At 38.1% G+C, this 20,779-nt stretch overlaps 1 long non-coding RNA gene across 2 annotated transcripts in view; it reads left to right on the top strand.

The window, feature by feature from the left end:
- The first annotated feature begins 3,562 nt into the window (after positions 1-3,562).
- The window catches only part of LOC124805333, a 51,722-nt gene continuing 34,505 nt past the window's right edge, over positions 3,563-20,779 (top strand). The window contains exons 1-2 of one of the 2 annotated variants that reach the window (XR_007017440.1): positions 3,573-3,644; positions 14,232-14,366. This is a non-coding gene — a long non-coding RNA (uncharacterized LOC124805333). Of the gene's footprint in view, positions 3,645-14,231; positions 14,367-20,779 lie in introns of both variants that reach the window. The other variant, XR_007017442.1, reaches the window with a different exon arrangement.

Here is a 20,779-nt window from a genome sequence, read left to right as displayed (position 1 = left end):
TATAACGAAAGATCCCAGAAGATCTTTTAATTATCTTAGAATGTCACCAGAACTGTTCACGTTTCTTCTAAATAGAATTAATTATGTGATAAGGAATAAATGTACTGTAATGCATGAAGCACTGTCGTCAGAATTGAAATTATGCAGGGTGGTCCATTGATAGTTACCGGGCCAAATATCTCACGAAATAAGCATCATACGAAAAAACTACAAAGAACGAAATTTGTCTAGCTTGAAGGGGGAAACCAGATGGCGCTATGGTTGGCCCACTAGATGGCGCTGCCATAGGTCAAACGGATATCAACCACGTTTTTTTAAAAAATAGGAACCCCCATTTTTATTACATATTCGTGTAGTACATAAAGAAATATAAATGTTTTAGTTGGACCACTTTTTTCGCTATGTGATAGATGGCGCTGTAATAGTCACAAACATGTACGTGGTATCACGTAACATTCCGCCAGTGCGGACGTTATTAGCTTCGTGATACATTAAAATGGACCGTATACCAATTGCAGTAAAGGTCGATATCGTGTTGATGTATGGCTATTGTGATCAAAATGGCCAACGGGCATGAGCTATTTATGCTGCTCGGTATCCTGGAAGACATCATCCAAGTGTCCGGACAGTTCGCCGGATAGTTACATTATTTCAGGAAGCAGGAAGTGTTCAGCCACATGTGAAACATCAACCACGACCTGCAACAAAAGATGATGCCCAAGTTGGTTTTTTAGCTGATGTCGCGGCTAATCCGCAAATCAGTAGCAGACAAATTGCGCGAGAATCGGGAATCTCAAAAAAGTCGGTGTTGAGAATGCTATATCAACATCGATTGCACCCGTGCCATATTTCTATGCACCAGGAATTGCATGGCGACGACTTTGAACGTCGTGTACAGTTCTGCCACGGGGCACAAGAGAAATTAAGGGACGATGACAGATTTTTTGTACATGTTCTATTTAGCGACGAAGCGTCATTCACTAACAGCGGTAACGTAAACCGGCATAATATGCACATTGGGCAACGGAAAATCCACGATGGCTGCGACAAGTGGAATATCAGCGACCTGGGCGGGTTAATGTATGGTGCGGCATTAAGGGAGGAAGGATAATTGGCCCCTATTTTATCGAAGGTAATCTAAACGGTGCAATGTATGCTGATTTCCTACGTAATGTTCTACCGATGTTACTACAAGATGTTTCACGGAATGACAGAAAGGCGATGTACTTCCAACATGATGGACGTCCAGCACATAGATCGCGTGCGGTTGAAGCGGTATTGAATAGCATATTTCATGCCAGGTAGATTGGTCGTCAAGGCACCATACCATGGCCCGCACGTTCACCAGACCTGACGTCCCCGGATTTCTTTCTATGGGGAAAGTTGAAGGATATTTGCTATCGTGATCCACAGACAATGCCTGACAACATGCATCAGTGCATTGTCAATGCATGTGCGAACATTATGGAAGGCGAACTACTCGCTGTTGAGAGGAATGTCGTTACATGTATTGCCAAATGCAATGAGGTTGATGGACATCATTTTGAGCATTTATTGCATTTATGTGGTATTTACAGGCAATCACACTGTAACAGCACGTGTTCTCAGAAATGATAAGTTGACAAAGGTACATGTATCACACTGGAACAACCGAAATAAAATGTTCAAACGTACCTACATTCTGTATTTTAATTTAAAAAACCTACCTGTTACCAACTGTTCGTCTAAAATTGTGAACCATATGTTTGTGACTATTACAGCGCCATCTATCACAAAGTAAAAAAAGTTGTCCAACTAAAACAAAAAAAATGGTTCAAATGGCTCTGAGCACTATGGGAATCAACTTCTGAGGTCATCAGTCCCCTAGAACTTAGAACTACTTAAACCTAACTAACCTAAGGACATCACACACACCCATGCCGGAGGCAGGATTCGAGCCTGCGACTGTAACGGTCGCGCGGTTCAAGACTGTAGCGCCCAGAACCACTTGGCCACTCCGGCCAGCCCAATTAAAACATTCATATTTCTTTACATACTACACGAATATGTAATAAAAAATGGGGGTTCCTATTTTAAAAAACGCAGTTGATATCCGTTTGAACTATGGCAGCGCCATCTAGTGGGCCAACCATAGCGCCATCTGGTTTCCCCCTTCAAGCTGGAAAAGTTTCGATCTTTGTAGTTTTTTCGTTTGACGCTTATTTCGTGAGATATTTGGCCCAGTCTCGATCAGTGGACCACCCTGTATATCATATTGCGTGCATTACTCGGAATGCTATAAGATACGATTTTAGTTGGTGATGATGCTATTTCATTAACACCAATAATTATTAACATTAACAGTAATAATTATTAACATTAGCAACAATAATTATTCGAAACAGGATGCATTAAGAAGAGAATGGTTTGCAAACTATGCTCTTGAGACAGATCTGTACAGTGGCAATCTTTCAAAATTCTAACATATGTGAATGGGGAGCATAATTAATTGTATGTTACTCTCTAGTAACCCGCAAGTCACGTCAGTATCAGCAAGGATTAATGTTTCACACCATCAGTTCCCCTGCATCATTACATAAACTCTAATCAGCACCAGAGGTAGTGCAAATTTCCTAATATTTCATAAGGTGTATTTTATATACCTACTGTTTTACTGCAGAGTCAAACTCTCCTACTCAGGCGTAGGCCAAGTCTAGTATTTTCACATCTCCCAGTTGTAGCAACAGACATTGCACTAATATGAGCTTTCGTTTCAGTCAGCAGCAGCCTCTTTAATTTAGTGTTCATGTGGCTCACAACAATGTTAAACCAGGCCTGAGCATGACATTCTAGGACCTCCACAAAACAGTCATTACATCAACATTTGGTTTATATTGGATAAGTGCTTCCAAAATTGTATTTTATTCTTAATTGGCTGAAGATTATGACGTAATACAACAAAACTATTGGTAGATGAAATTTTTTCTAGTTCTTCATCTAACAGCATTTATAATATAGCACTTATTCTAAAACATCTTTGATGTCTTTTTTGTGTGTGACCTTTGCTTGCTGGCGGCTATCAATTGCTGAGTTAAAATCTGCAGCTCGTAAAATTTGTGCTGTGTCCTTTCCAATCTAAACAAGTTCATAGCTTGCATCTGACTGACGACTTGATTACTTGTGTCTTTCGTTTTTGGTTCAAACCACTTGGTAATTTTTGTCTGACTAACGACCTTATTATTTGCTACTCTCGTAAAACACTTCGTAATTTCAGTTTGTTTGCCATCTTTCCTATTTACCATAGGCTTGTAACTCTTCTAACTCCTTTCCTGTCGCCTTTACATGAAGTCCTTGAACTGCATTGAACTTACAATCCAAGATTGGTGTATGTCTACAATATCGACCTTCTGGTAGTCAGTACATACGAGGGTCATTTAATAATTAAATAGTGAAATTGGTCTGGGAAAAAACTGTTAGTAGGGAAAGTTTGGTACTTTTATGGCTTTAAGTTGGCATCACTGCGATGAGCCCTGGTCAGCTGATATATCAGCATTGATTTGTTTATAACATCAAAATATATTTCAAGAGGGCCTGTCTGCTTGACGTCCACATTAGTTGAACAACGTCCTGTTATTCGTTTCTTATTTGATGAAGGCGAGAAACCAGTGAGTATATACTGTAGAATGTCTAAAGCTTATTGTGAAGGTTGTATGAATAGCGCAAATTTTTCAAAGTGGGTAGAGCAGTTTAAAACGGTCGTGACTCAGTGACTGGTGAACACCGTTATGGTCAACCAGTTGCAGTTTCAACTCCCTCACTTGACAGTCAAATTGATGATTATTCGTGTCAACTGTCATGTGACTGTGGAAATGATAGTTGATAAGGTTCAAATTACTACTGGTTCAGTTCGTAATATTATCTCTAAGAAGCTGAAGTACCAAAAAGCATGTGTAAGATGGGTTCCAAAGGAGTTGACGTGGCTACAGCACGAAATAAGGTTGAGAGTGTGTACAGAGCTGAAGGAACGTTATAGAAGAGAAGGTGAGCACTTCCTCAACAAAATTTTAACTTGTGATGAAACTTGGGTTCATTATTATGATCCAGAATCAAAACGGCAAAGCATTGAGTGGAAGCACACCAGCTCATTGTACGGAAAAAATTCAGAACCAAAGCATCAGCAGGAAAATTCAAGTTGACGGTGTTTTGCGATTTTGAAGGCCCATTTTTTGTGATTACCTCGAAAAGCAGCGTACAAAGAACAGCCAATACTACTTGGTTTAGCTTTTAAAGAACATGAAGCCAGCCATGAGAGAGAGAGACATCATCGATCTCACAGGAGAGGTGTGATTCTCCAGCAAGACAATACACGTCCTCATATTGCTCAACTAACCCATGAAACCATCGACAAAATGGGCTGGGAAGTACTGTCTCATCCCCCTTACAGTCGTAATTTAGCATCTAGTGCTTTTCATTTCTTTGGTGCGCTGAAAGAAGCATTATGTGGGAAGAGGTTCCAGGACAATGAGGACATGGAAAATTTTGTGGGAAATTGGTTCAAACATCAAGATAAAGAGCTCTTTGCAGTCGGAATGAAAAGCTTGTAGCTTGTTGGAACAAGTGCATAAATGTTCAAGGGGATTAAGTTGAAAAGTAGAAAAAGTATTGTCTTGTAAAAGTAAATACTTTTTTATCCAGACCAATTTGTCTCTTTAATTTCTGAATGACCCTTGTATTTCAGTGATACAATAATTGTTTGTAACAATGCGCTGACAGTCCACACATGATCAGGATGGTAAATCACAACGATGAGGTCTATTCACACTGAGTTCATTTGGATGGATTGTTATTCAAACATTTCCTCATATCTATAGGATATTTGATCCGTCCAGCAGCATGTCAAATTCGTGCTGAGTCAAAATAACTACCAGGATATCAGTTAATTTTGTTAAGGGGCTTCAGAAAGGTTCATAATTATGAAATGTTCAATTATTAATTTTTTGAATTTTTAAGATCTACGGGCTTTCCTCTTTCAATTGATATGTAATTTATTCAGTTGGTATGCCTACAACTATTCTTAAAATATTTTTGAAATATGTTCTGCAAGGGCATGACGCACTGTGGCGCTGTTAAACTGCAGTCAAATGTTGTACTCAGGAATCTATGCTCATTTTGTACATTTTAGTGATGTGAGAGAAAATAAGTGTTACAAAAAAAAATATGTTGTGGCTAAACGGCGTAGTTCGATATATATCACATGCTCGATTGTCGTGTGTTTCATGTTTATTTACTCTTTCGTAATCCTGAAGATATTCGTAGTGAATTCTGTTCATTGAAGTCTCTGTTTTATTGAAGGATAATCATGGGGAAACATAAAGCGACTATAAACCCTCTGAAGGCTTTTCAGAAAAGGAGAAATGTTGGAAAGCCAAAGGTAGGTGAACAATAAAGACCATAACCAAGTGTGTGAACCTAATCTTGATGATACAGCCAACCATTGCAATGTAAGTGAGAAAGGAAGTACTTTGGATAGGAAGCTTGGTTAAGTTAATGAAAAGTATACAGGTTTTACAGGCAAATCAGATTTGAATGAAATATTTGATATGTTAGTTCTCAAAAGAATTTTTGCAAACTTTGTAAGATGTATTTAGTGTAGTGAAGTCGATCTGAAACTCTCTATAAAATATCATGTAGCACTTGCCAGTGAAATGGAACTGGAGTGTGGTAAGTGTTGATACATGACTACCTTTTCGAACAATGTTGCAGTAACTCCAAATTAAGAAAGTGGTAGCAAAATCTGTGAACACAACATTAGATTTGTTTATGCCTTGTGTCCAATTGCTTCTGCAGATGCAGTTTTCTGTGGCATGACAAAACTTTCAAATTCCCAGCCAAGTTTACGAACTGTAATAGATTTATAAGCTCTAAAGTACAAGATGTCTGTACAGAATCTATGAAGAAAGCTATGGAAGAGGCAGTAATAGGAAACAGTGGTAATAATATTTGATTGAAGCCCTGTGGTGTTGATGTTGTAGTGCAGAAATTTGAGTGTATTGAACACGTACAGAAACGAATGGAATCAAGACCTCAGTGACCAAAGACTTTGCACAAAAAACAAAAACTCAGTGATTGTAAAGGGTTGGATGGGAAGGGAAGGTTAAGTGACAGTGTAACTGACAAAATACAGAATTATTATGGAATGGCTATTAGGCAAAACACACACAGTCTGGATGAAATGAAGAAGGCTCTTTTTTCACACTTTTTCAACTGATGAAAGTCCCCACCAGTACTTGTGTCCCAAAGGAGAAAACAGTTGGTGTAAGCACACCAAGGGATTGCTGACTGATGAAGTATACACTCATAAATATAGTCTGCCTGATGCAGTAGTGAATGTGATAAAATCTATTTTCAGAAACTTGGCAGCATCTGAACTGTAAAAAGAGTGTGTCCATGGAAAAACTCAAAACTGCGATGAAAGTGTTATATGGTAAAGAATCCCCAAGACTGTGTTTATTGGAATAGAAACACTTCACTTTGGTGTGCATGATGCTGTTGTTACTTTCAATGATGGCAAAGTTGTAAGTTACAAAGTATCTAGAAATATGGGAATGAAGATGGATTTCAAAATTGTATGAACGAAACTTGTTTTAGACAAGGAACGTCTTTAGGCTGCTGTTGGGACTGTAAGTAGCCTAGAAATACAAGCCAGAGTAAACAGGAGGAAGACAAAGAGGAATCTGGAGGATTAGTTTGCAGAAGATGAAGATAATCCATCCTGCGGACCTGAAATGCACTAAAAAGGTAATCCAAACTTCGTTGCTCGATTCCTAAAAGTTTTATATTTTCATACAAATTACATGTTTTCTCAGGATTTACTAAACCAATTTGCTTCTGCGTAACTTAACACAGCCTTATCCCAAAAACCTGTATATTCTTGAATTTATAAACAAAAAATTTCACAAAATGTTAGTGAAGTTTCATTACTTTAGAAAAAAATTAATCTCTAACAACTGAATTCAAATTTTTAAAAGTCCCTGAGCCCAGTTATAGCCAATGCACCAATAAATAATTAGAAAAAAATTCAATTTCCTAGCTCAAATACTCTCTGAGAAACATGTAATTTATAAGCGCTATTTTAACAATGGAAAGCTTTCCAGAGCTCCTTAAGGCGGCTATATACTTAACTGCATGGTTAATAAGCACGCTTGTGTAATTGTGCTGGTGCAAGCAGACACGAATCTGCGCCTCTCCTTAGGGTTCAAGCATGCTTGTACAAGCAGCAGTTTGTTTACACTTGAAAATGTCGAGATCAGATGACGATGCGCTGGCTGTGGCAGCCCTTTTGCTTATGTTAAAGAAAAAGGAAAAGAAGGTATGTGATACTTGGGCTAAAGAGTGGTGAAAAGAAACGAAAATCATATTCCAATACAAAGTTACTTAGTGACCTGAAGATATATCCTCATGATTGGCAGAATTATCTCACAATGAAAGAAGAAACATATTTAAATCTTATGTCACTCGTTGAGCAGAGTACCATCATGGCGGAGACTGTGGCATCACATTTAAGATTAACAGCAACATCGTGTTTTCTCGCGTCAGGAAACAGTTACGAAGACTTCAAATATGGTACTGTAATTTTACCACAGGAACTAGGTTTCATAGTGCCTGAAATCTACTATGCTATCTATGAGGTGCTAGAAAGTAAAACATGACCTGATGAAGCAGGACACGACGACAGAAAACTCGACTTATTCGAATAAGTTGACAAAAGGTAACTGCATAAACAGTTCAAAGAGTGTCGGAATTTTTAAAAAAAAGTGTGAAAGCAGCGTAAATTTAGTGCACAACAGCGGCTGTGATGTGTTATCTATGATAAATTACGAAAAATCCAAAAGTAAACAAAGTGCTCTTGCATCGTCAAGAAGCAGTGTGTTTAGTAACGCCTGTAAAATAAATAACAACAGCTACAAGAAAGTTTTAAGTACTGGAAAGCGTGCAGATACAAGACACAGGATTTTATTTCTATCTGATAGTCATGGACGACACTGCTATATTTCATTAAATCAGACACTTCCACCAAGATATTTTGTGATGTCCGTTGTCAAACCAAATGCACAGTTGAAATATGTTGTTAATAACATTGAAGAAAAGGTAAAGGACTTAAGTAAATTTAACTGTGTTATTGTTCTGGTTGGAACAAATGATGTAGTATCAGATATCAAGGATTACCAACGAACTGTGAACATGATACTCACAAAATCTACGAACACTAAAGTGATTCTGTGTACAGATCCCTACAAATATGACAGGACGGACTGGAACGACAAAATACACAAAATGAACACGTTCTTGATGGAATATGTCGCCCAGTACAGTCACGCTACAGGATGAAAATCTCTTTTTAAGGATGACTGATTATACAAGACATGGGCTACATTTGGTGCTGAAAGTGAAGGAAAAACTATGCATGAACCTTCATTATTCAGCCATGATTCAGTCCACCACACCGTCACTGATCTCTGTTAACTGCTTGCAACAGGCAGATCAGTCACTCAACGAAAGTCTTTGCTTACAGTATGGAAAAGTAACCGAAAATGAAACAAAAATTAACAGTAAATGTGCATACCATGGAACGAACAAGTGACAAGGAAGCAACACAGAAGACAGTATCACCACAGTATACGAAAATAGCAAAAGAAGAAACCAAAAAGTTAACAGTAAATATGCCTTCAGTGGAACGAACAAATGGCAGGAAACCAGCACAGAAGACAACATCACTATTAAAAAGACTGAGGAGGAAGCCATACCAGAGTGGACTGAAGTTAAAAACAACAGATTACGATGAAGCACCAGCCAGACGTTAACATCCAAACAACATATGGAAGATTTTTTATGGCCCAATCCACTGCACAAGAAAACAACTAAGAAGTAGTCCAGGACACCCAGGAGGTGAAAATCAGGTCATAAACGAAAAGACTAGAGCCTACTCTTTAAAGAAGTAACCAAGCAAGAAACATATCTCTTGTAGAACTGAATAGTTCTTTAACTCTCCTATATCATAATGTACAGGGCTTAACCAATAATCTATATGAGCTAGAGGTCCTTTTAAGTGGTTCATTGAAGGAGATTTCTATCTTGTGTCTAACTGAACACTGACTACAGGCACTAAAAATGCGCAGTTGGGATTTCAGACTTCCAGTTGGTCAGCAGTTTTTGCAGGGAAATATACAGACAGGGTGGAACATGTATATATGTAAGAATAGGTATTAAATCAAAGGGAATTAGGCTTAAAATGGCTGCTGCATTGAAAAAGATTTTGAATATTGTTTGTGTGAACTAAGAGATAGTAAAATTATAATTGCATGTATATATAGGTCCCCATCTGGCAATTTTGAATTATTCTCAGAAAATTTGGAAAATCTTCTGAACTATCTGAATTGTCAGTCAAAATACGTAATTATACTTGGGGAATTCAATATTAATTTCAAGGACAACTGTAAAAAAGGGAAAAAAACTTGTTAATCTACTAAAAACATACAATATAGACATGTGTGTAGAAAATAGCACCAGATACAATAGCAAAAGGGAAAGTACTATAGACCAAATATTCATTGTAAAATCAAAATGTGGCTTTAAATCTGAGGTATTGGATACAGGTTTCTCTTATCATCAAGCAGTTAAATTGACTTTAGAGAAATCTCAAGAGAAAAGTGACAACAGGAGATATATCGAGAGAAGATTAATTAATTATGACAGCATTAGGGTCTTTAATCTAATGTTAAAAATGTAACCTGGGTGTGGAAAGCAATACTTCTGTAGATATAAGATTCAACAACTTCTTGTCAAATAATAAATACTGCTATGATATTTCATTACCTCTGAAGAGAATGAAAATAAACAAAAAATCAAATTCATGGATAACAAGTGAAATCAAGGAGTCATAAGAAAGTTTTAGAATGCTATATAAGTGTGCAAAGCAAAATACTATATTGAAACCATATGGCAAGTGTTATAGGAAAAAGCACAGGGAAGCTATAATTGCTGCAAAAAAGGACAATGATTCATATATCAGAAAGGGTAACAACAAAATGAAATGTATGTGGAAAGTTTTTAATAATCATACAGGCAAACATGAAAGTGCAAGTAATAAAATCACCATAAAACATAAAAATGAAATTGTTGGTGATCCACTTCTAATAGCTAATATACTTAATTATCATTATATTAATGTAGCCCAAAACCTGATCATTACTAAGTATAATCCAAAAACAAAGGTAACAACTCGAATAAATGAAAGGACAATGTACCTATATCCTGTAACACCCAAAGAAGTACAAACGGTTATCAGCAAAGAGTAAAATGACCTCTGGATTTGTTGGTATCCCTGACAAAATTATTAAATATGGTACCGATAATGTTGTCTCTCAACTTGTGGACATAATCAATGACTCCTTTGAAATTAGTGTGCAGTATTTCGAAAATAATTGATAGAATAATGTATGACAGACTTCCTAAACAAAAATAAAATTGTTGTAAATGCACAGAATGGTTTCAGAAAAGGCAAATCTTCACAAACAGCTCTCTTCAGTTTCCTAAAACTTGTTTACAAAGCTAGTAAGGACAAGCAGCCGATCTGTTGGTTGTTTCTGGACCATTCCAAAGCGTTCGATCTTGTGAATTGTAATCGACTGCTGTTAAAACTGTGTAATTATGGTGTCTGTGGTATTTCCTATGAGTGTTGCAAGTCATATTTAACTGATAGAAAACAAAAAGTACAAATTTCTCAGGATGGAAATGTGTACCATTCTGAATGTAAAAAGCTAGTTATGGGTTTCCCTGGGGCTCAGTTTTGGGACCATTGTTGTTATTGATTTTTATTAGTGACCTACCTCAACAATTTTCAACAGCTAATACCATATTATTTGCTGATGATACCAGCTTCATTATAAAAGGGAAGAATGATTATGAGATGCAGCAAAAAATCGACAAAACAGTAGAAATGGCAGAAAAATGGATTAAAGATGACTGTCTAGTTGACAATGACAAGAAAACTATATGGATGAACTTCAACCAAATAAGGCACAGAAATAGGACCAATGTAAAATTCACATTATGTGATAGCCAAATTCAGCAAAAGAATCACATAAAATTTTTAGGATTATGTGTGGATGAACATCTAAGATGGGAAAAACATGTAGAAATGCTTAACAGAAAATTAACATATTAAGAGTGCATAAGGACTGCTCCAATACTGATACAGTGTTAAGTGTTTATTACGAATACTTGCATAGCCTAGTGAAGTATGGTATAGTGTTCTGGGGAAATACCTCTTTCGCAAAGCAGTCTTTTAAGCTCCAAAAGAAAGCTTTAAGATTAATAAGTGATGTTGCTTACAGAGCACCATGTAGAGATATCTTCAAGGAATTAAAAAACCATAACTTTACCATCTATATTTATATCTGAAAGCATATGCTTCATTAAAAACTATCAAATTTCATCTTTGAATAGTGAGCTCCACCATTATAAAATAAGGAACAGGGCTGACTATCATAGGGATGTGCGCAGAAAATCAATATATCAGGTCAGTGCTGTTTACAAACCAAAAATTATGTACAGGGCATTGCCAGATAGCATCAAAAAAATACCAAACAGTAACACATTCAAAAAAGATCTAAAAAATCTGTTAAAAAGCAACAGCTTCTACAGCATTAATGAATACCTGGAATTCTACTCAAATCTGTAGATCTACTTCATAACTCTCTAAACAAGAATTTATAGTTATCAACCATACCTATATAAAACGAAACTTCTTTCATCCACGTAAGTATGTAATTATCCAACTAGCTTTTGTGCTGTATGTTACTATGCCCAGTTAACTAATGTACTGGTATTAATAGTTTTAGTAAAATCAACCAAGGAGTTTCACAAGCTTTTCTTCTGTCTGTATGTAGATAAGCAGAATAATGTTTTTGTTATAAAGAGATGTGCTGATACCAATGATAAGATTTTGTGCATGATGTAAATATGTAATATTTTATACTGTTCTGTACTTTGACAAGTCCACTGTTATGAATATGATAATGTGGGCGCTAAATAAATAAATTTCTTAAAGGTAAGTGTCTGTAACTGCATTTTTGAAGAGAAAGAAGAGTAACATTTGTATTACCTTTGTGGTTTGTATTTTGTATTTAAACTGTATTTTCACTTTCCTACTAGCTTTTAGGCTTTTGATTTTTCTTCGATTGCATTGGTCACTTATATTAACAATAGAATATTTAGTTGGAGTGAAGAGTAAAGTTACCAACACTGGCTAACGAAATTTCCTACTTCTGTGTAGCCTGGGTTTCACACCAATTACTTATTCCTGAGACATAATTGATCAGTGCACTGCAGTTTGAAAATAATTATGTATTTCAGTAAGTACTAGAACACATCTTTCCATTGTGCTACATTTTCAAAGTTAGCTATGAATTAAAATTTTTGAGTGTAGGTCACACTCACACATGGAATGACCCTCTGCGGAACTATTGCAACTCAACATCTGATTGAACCTGCTTACTGTAATTCAGCCTTGATCTTCCACTACCATTTTTACCCTTCCTACTTACCGCTTATACACAGTTGACTGTACCTGATGACTCAGGATGGGTCCTATTTACCAGTCTCTTTTCTTAGACAACTTCTGCTATAAATTTCTTTTTTTCACACTTTGATTCAATACCTATTCAATATTCCTTCAGTCTATCCCTTTTATCTTAACCACTTTTCTGTACCCCTATTTTCTGTTCTGTTAGTCAACCATGTTCCACATCTGTTCAATGCTACACTCCAAACACTTATAGTTTTTCTAAAAGGCTTCCTAATACTTAAATTTACATTAACTCTTAACATATTTTTATTTTTGAAACATGCTCCCTTACTACTGGAAGTTTGTCTTTTATATCTTCTTTACTTCTGCAATTGTCAGTTATATTGCTCTTCTACTTTCTAGGCGTCGTTTTTAATATAATTGCCTCAGAATTATTCCATTTAATTCAGAAATTTTGATATTTCAAAGTATACCTGCAATACTGTTTTTGGTGTAGGAAAAATACTGTGTTTTTTATTACTGGCATAAAATTAACTTGAATGACAGTGCATGTCTGCAAGAGTATTCAAATTTAAATTTTACTCCCATAGGGCATAATTTGTATGCAGTTTCAATTTCCAAAGGACACAGTGACCAGTTATGTAAAATGTTACCCCAGTTAACTGTACCATATAACACAAGAGAATTGCATGAAAATGAGTTTAAAATAGCGATGGGCACCTGTTTGAAAGAAAAAAGCATGCTACAACACAAAATAATCCGCATTTACTGAAAAAACTAATACAAACAATAGTGATTTGTTATTACAAGTCGGCCGCAGTGGCCAAGCGGTTCTAGGCACTTCAGTCCAGAACCATGTGACTGCTATGGTCGTAGGTTTGAATCCTGCCTTGGGCATGGATGTGTGTGATGTCCTTAGGTTAGTTAGGTTTAAGTAGTTGTAAGTTCTAGGGGACTGATGGCCCCAGAGGTTAAGTTCCATAGTGCTCAGAGCCATTTTTGCTATTACAAATTTGAATGTTCACAAAGTGATAAGCGTATTAAAATTCATGAAAATGGGCAATGAAGTATGCAAGTAACTCATGTGAGTCACTGTCGCTCACAGTTTCAATTGTTTCACAGTAATCAGTGTACAGCACATTACATGTAGCGTGTGTTGGCTTTAACACCCCATTTCCGCCAAGTATAATGCAACATTAATTAATTTTTCAGCGACCGGTCTTTGCTGTGGATCATAAATGTCCCTCATTTTGGCAGCTACCGACTTTCCAAAAACTTTGTTCCTGTCTTCTTTTTTCCCTTTCTTTCTTCCAAAATGCTCAGTTATAGCTCCTAACACTGACTCTATAGCCATCCATCTCTTTTTGTTGTGGGTCGCCTTTCTTTTTGTTTTCATTACTGTTTCTTGTGAAGGCTCTTTTGCAGGCACTCAGAGTCCTGTGACTAAAAATCTTATGGACTATCTGCCTCTAATACTTCTTCAACAGGATGTGAAACAGCTACTGGTTCTTCAGTAGTTTCATTCTGCAAATAAGAGCTAACATTCTTCAATATTGAAAATGCAGACTAGCATGTAACAGATGTAACAATAATATGCCATACTTCAGAAAACATTTTCATATGAAATTTTTGGTAATGCTTAACATTAGGACTATTCATTTTTCAGGTTCTAAAACGGAGGATGAGTGGACCACAACTGCAAACGATTTTGAAAGGAAATGGAATTTTCCACACTATCCTGGATGTATTGATGTAAAGCTTATAGAGATTGTGTCTCCAGCAGGAAGTGATTCATTTTATTGTAAATATAAACATACACATATAATGGCATAACAGATGCCAGTTACAGATTTATTCTGTTTGGTTTTGGCATAAATGACAGAATATCCAATGGAGGTGTTCTTCAGAATACTGAATTTTTTTAGAAGGTTACAAAATAATACACTGCACATTCCAAAGCAGAATAAAGTCGCTGACAGTACACTAACACTGTGAGCCCTATGTTCTTCTAAGTGACAACGCACTTCCTTTGAGGACTGATATGTTGAAACCATTCCGACAGAGTGATTTGGACTGCACGGAAAAAAATGTACATCTACAGATTATGCATGATGCATTATTGGGAATGTTTTTGGAGCCTTAACAGCATGCTTCAGGATTTTCTAGACAGCTACAAAATTTGGAAGTCAGTCATAGCGTAAGGTGGTGGAAGCAACAGTTGCTTTACACAATTATGCAGTGACCAGTATGGGTCTCACATATGGTCCATGTGATTTCTTCAATAGTGAGGACATAGAACATGGTACATTCCTTGATGACTTAATATCAATGTAGTCTAACATGCTACCACTGCAAAGTTCTACCGCTGGAAATATTCCGCTTGATGGTAAACATGTTAGAGAGCAGTTATGGGCTATGTTGTAAATGAAGGACAAGTTCCTTGGGAGCAAAATTTTGTGCATTAACATTGTAAAAAATATGTAAAAGAACAATGTGTTTTGAAATACTACATAAACAATTAAGGGCAAATATTTTAATTCTAACATTGCTACTGTAAACAAATATTACTGAAAACCTCTCACCCCTGCCCCTTACTAGAAGAGATGTCTTATGCTTAGACAAATCAATGAAAAGAAGCCAGAAAGAATACATTTTTCTAGAAACTACTCGGTGTTCAAAGGTGATACCACAGGAAAGGCAATGGCTTGGGCATTGTTCAGCAATGTTACATGAACTCATGAGGTAGCACATGAGCTTACATGGAGAAGTCATGGGGCATGGCAAGGCATTGGTGGCGACCATATGTGGTGATATACAAGGCCCCTAAAAGCGGTGATCGGAAGCACCAACCCATATGGGGCGAGCCAGCCTAGTTTAGCCTGCGAGAGTGTTCATATAGACAGTGGACCAGGAGGGATGTCGGTGTAGGTCAGTCCCAGGGCTTGGACGTGTAGTATTCACTCTGGCACTGCCTGTACTCATTTTAGCCATGTACCTCTCTCCATGGGATTTTGCAATCAGGAATAGTGTATGTGTGTTGTGTATAGAACTGGGGACCGAGAAACGATGGAGAGGCTTAATTCTGCCGCAGCTCTCAGTAGTTCACAACCCCACAACAGGCCATAGCAGTTCACCCACCCCACTGCCACCCCACACAGAACCCGTGGTTATTGTTTGGTTTGGCCCCCAGTGGACCCCCCTGGGAACGCCCATACCAGATGAGCGTAGCCCCAAATGTTTGCATGGTAGGGTAAAGATGGTGTTCACATAACCATAGACAGTGTTTGCACAGCTATCGCCGACTTAGTGTAACTGAGGCGGAATAAGGGGAACCAGCCAGCATTTGCCAAGGCAGATGGAAAACTGACTTAAAAACCATCCACAGGTTGGGCGGCACATCAGACCACGACACTAATTCGCTGGACAGATTCGTGCTAGGGACCAGCAGGCATTCCCGCTCGGGAAGCCAGGCAGGCATAGCAGTAGTGTACTTTGATTCAAGTCATTATCCAATTCTCAGATGAGCAATGACAGATTGTAGTTATTCAAGTCCTGTCTTTGTTCGATTATTTCCTGACTGAGTTCCATAACTCTTTCCAACTTCCAGTTAGTCATCTCCACATCAACTGAATAGACAGACCTTCTCCAGTATCCAGTGCCACTGAACGCCTAGACCACATCCTGGATGCGACATAGACTTTTTTTGTGGTGGCAGGTGTGGGCTTAGGTCGTGGAATTAGCGTGCAGTTATCATGCCACGAGTTATGGGAATAGGGTGCCTCTCTTTGGAATATCGAACTAGCTCAGCCTGACATCAAGTAAAATGACGGAGCTTTGAGAACCCCTTCTGAATTATTTGAATAACCCGTACACAGGTCAGTAGCATAACCTAGAACCAGGGCAGAAAAGAAAGAGGGCTCCTCTCTCACTTTCGAGAAGAAGAAGGTGCCCAAAGAAAGAAGAGGCCAGAACTGTCTCAACAACAGACAGAGACTGGAGACAAGGAAGACATCCCAGAAGGCGGCCATGGGCGGTGCAGCCTCTGTTGCAGAGGAGGATATCCTGGAATGCAGCCAGGGCAGCCGAAAGCAGCATGAGGAGGCGGACAGCATAGTAAGGCAGGAAGCAGCCATGGCGGGCAGTGTGGGGTCGCTGGAGGGCGTGCAGAGGCAGTGCAGTGGCAGCGACAGTTGCAGATAGCGGAGCAGACTGCGAATGCCGTGCTACATGGTAGCAGTGCAGCCACGACAGGCTGCGCAGGATGGCAGACGCCACAGAGGCGGTGCACCAGCACTGGCAACGACTGACAGTGGCGCGGGTGACATGCAGCATGAGGGCAGCCAACAGTGGCCGCAGCACAGACAAATGCACCAGATCGCAGGCAGCAGTGTGAGGCAGTGGGGGGAAGATATCAGCAGTGGCAGGGACTACAGACAGTGGCGACCGTGGCGCAAGAGCAACGCTTTGCAGCAGGCAGAGCACAAAAGCAATGGCAGCAGTGAGAATTCCAACAATGAATTAAAAGTCTAGCAGAGACTATAACACTATCCTGCCGTGAAACAAGCTGGTGTTATCCTCTGAGAGGATTTTGAATTTTGACTGTGTGTGTGTCTAATGGGTAATGGTATTGGCCTATAATTGTGAATATGGTGAAATTAACTAAACTTTAACCTTGGGTGTTAATGAAAGTGGTAAAATTCATATGTGAATGAAAAAAATGAACGGTCGCCAGACCAATTGGACACATTAATTTGGAAAGATATGTTTAAGAAAATTGGATAATGGTTATTAAAGTTACTTTCGTTGCTATTTCCCTTTGAATAGGGCATAGGATACAAAGCAACATAGGGCCCTCTGAGCTGGATGTAGCAGCAGTTGTCAATAACGCACACACCAGTAATTATAGATAGTAAATTTGTATCAAGCTCATACTAATAACAGCTACACTCATGGTCATTACTTAAACCAATACTGAAATCTTAGTGCATGAAGTGCAGAACTAAATTTGGACATGAGGGGATTCTATCTTAACTGACATGTAAAAATACAAATAAAGAAAAATAACATCATCATTGGACTGTTTATACTCCTTAGCAGCAATAACAGTCCAATTATCTTTCTATTATGTGAAGAATATGATGGGGACCCATAAACTAGTATAGTGTTACTAGTCAAGTTCTATGATTATTTCAGTAGAAAAGACAAATTCAAACAAAGTTTATCCTTAACTTCACTTGGAATAGTTTATATTTTACTTTGCAAGGCAGAATATTCAACACTGAGCTCAATTAACTTAAAGAAAGGGTCATTCATGATAGGAGTCAAAACACCACTAATTTTAAAACAAGATTAACTTATTTGTCTCTGTTTTACCACCTGTGAAGCAGGTATTTTAGACAATAACATTTACACAATATGGCACTGTATTCTCGTAAAACTATACTTTGCAATAAACTGAGAGTACTTTAGCATAATCCTATCTGACTTCACTTTTGTGGTTTTAGCTTTAACTTTTGCTACTACTTTCACATTTGACAAACAAAAAGAAACCACTTTAGAACACTTGAAAGCAATAATAGTTCATTCAAAACAGGATTCTTAGTTTTGGTAACACTTAGGAGATGACTGTGCACAGGTTCATGATCAGGATAGAAGGTACAGTTCCAAACAGAGATTTATACCATTTGCATTATTATTAAAACCTCTCACACACTTAACTGGTCCATGCCTCGTACATATCTGGATGTATGAAGTTAGCGAATCAGTGGCGAAGTTTTGGTGGCAAGTGACATGGCTGCTAATTGTACTCCGGCTCTTGATGTTAGATTGCTCTATAAAATCTCTTCTTGGCGTCTGATTTTCAACATATTAGGGTAATTCCTTTTTGCTGAGAATATCAAACAGTAGCCAGATCCACATACGAGGCAAAATCCCTTACAAAACAACTTCCAATTGCCTCTCTTGGCAGTGTGCTGAGGTGGGGCTGGCCACTTACTGCGTACCGTTCCCACCAAGGAGCCGCCTAGTTTGACTGCAAAACCACCTTTTACATCGTGCCATGCCACTCCCATTGTCGAGGGACTTCACTACATCTTTTACATTTTACAATACAAATGCCCTAAGCAAGAACCAGCTTCAGATTAATATTGTCTTTCTTATAAAAATACACATATTACAAAAATTCACTATTTTAACAAATCATTTTGCTTTTTTCATAAATATTTTACAAAACTCTAAATTTTCTGTCACAAATTAATGACCTTAACTAACACACAATGCACACTCCATGATTGCAGCTACACAGTCACATAATATAAACCTGCTTCTAATCAATGTAAGTGTTGCAAGGCATATCACGAAACGTAGATAATGTTTCTGGTGCAGGCTCTGATGAACATGAGTCACAAAGTAGGCATTTCGTTAGTTTGTCAGATCTGCTATAAAATTAATAATACAGTTGTTTGATCGTACTAAGAACACTCTAAATGAGTTCCATGACAATTGTGATCTTGCATTTGAAATTATAGACCCAGAGCAGCAAGTTCCTTATATGTACTGACCATAAACCACCTAACATGGATAGGTGGTATATCAGATCCATGTTCCAGATTGATTAAATTTTAGTTTAAGCTGGAGGAATGTGCTTAGAAGATACTGTACAAGAGCGGCAAACGAAATCAAGTCGCCGACGCATTCTCCCGAGGGAGTGAGGTCAGGGCGGCTGGAGCGTGACTTGAAGGTGACAGTAGGCTAGGTCAAGACACAGCGGAAATGGAAACTGTGGCGTGGGTCAGGGACCCACCAGCAGGCGATGACAGTGGGGCTGCTGGCGCACGCGAGCAGGTAGCAGACGTGGGTGACACACAGGACACGAAACAGCTAACAAAAGAACAGTAAGCGATATTATTCCGGAATGCGAAAACTGCATCAAGGATACGGAAAAGTATATCTGAAAACAACAGACAGCTGAGGCGGGAAAGAAGAAATAAGTCCAAAGGGAAAAGCCGCAATATTAAAGCAATTTCACCGGTCCCCCGCGGGAGGACACCAGGGCTTAGGAAGAACCTATGAACGAATAAAGAAATACTGAGTATGGAACGGTGTGAAGAAAGATATAGAAGAATACATCTGGAAATGCTAAAGCTATCAAAAGAATAAACTTACTAGGAAGCACATAAAGATGCCTAGAGATAACAAAGACACCTGTGCATGTTTTCTAAAGGTATTACATTGACATAGTAGATCCATTAAATCAGATAGACAGAGGGAACAAGTATATCCTTATGTTTTACGATGCGTTGAAGAAGTTTATGGTAGATGAATCCTTTGAAAGGCCAGATGCCGATACAATACCAAGGGTGGTAGTTGAGAACATCGTACTGAGGTATGTAATATCATCAGTATTGTTAAGTTATATGGGAAGTAATTTCATGAATGGGACTATGAAAACAGTATGTAAACTACTGCATATTGAAAAGATACAGACAAGTTACCAACCTCAAAACAAATGGAGCATTAGAGAGGTCGCATCGAACGTTAACAGAGATGTTGCAACACTATGTAAATAGAGCACAGACAAACTGGGATAGCTGGGATCCACTCGCAGATTTTATAAATAATGCAACACCACATAGTGTGATAGGTTATACGCCACATGAATTGTTTTTTGGAAGAACATGTAACATTTCAGGGATGCTACAGAAAGGTCCAGTTGCAGTAGGGTTTTGGAAAATATACTGTATTCGAACATTATGAAGTACCTAGAAGAAAACGATTTATTGACACATAGTCAGCACTGATTCAGAAAATATCGTCCTTGTGAAACACATCAAGCTCTTTACACTCATGAAATAATAAGTGCTATCGACAGGGGATGTCAAATTGATTCCATGTTTTTAGATTTCCAGAAGTCTTTTGACACCGTTCCTCACAAATGTATTGTAACCAAAATGCGTGCCTGTGGAGTATCGCCTCAATTGTAAAGATTTGATTCATGATTTCCTATCAGGAAGGTCACAGTTCGTAGTAACAGAGGGAAAGTCATCGAGTAAAACAGAACTAATATCCGGTGTTCCCCAAGGAACTGTTATAGGCCCTCTATTGTTCCTGATCTATATTAACGACATAGGAGACAATCTGAGTAGCCATCTTAGATTGTTTGCAGATGATGCTGTCATTTACCGTCTTGTAAAGTCATCAGATGATCAAAACGAC

The sequence above is a fragment of the Schistocerca piceifrons genome, chromosome 7 (genome assembly GCF_021461385.2).
Source record: "Schistocerca piceifrons isolate TAMUIC-IGC-003096 chromosome 7, iqSchPice1.1, whole genome shotgun sequence".
In the NCBI taxonomy this organism is placed as follows: domain Eukaryota; kingdom Metazoa; phylum Arthropoda; class Insecta; order Orthoptera; family Acrididae; genus Schistocerca; species Schistocerca piceifrons.
This window is presented reverse-complemented; position numbering and strand designations above follow the sequence as displayed.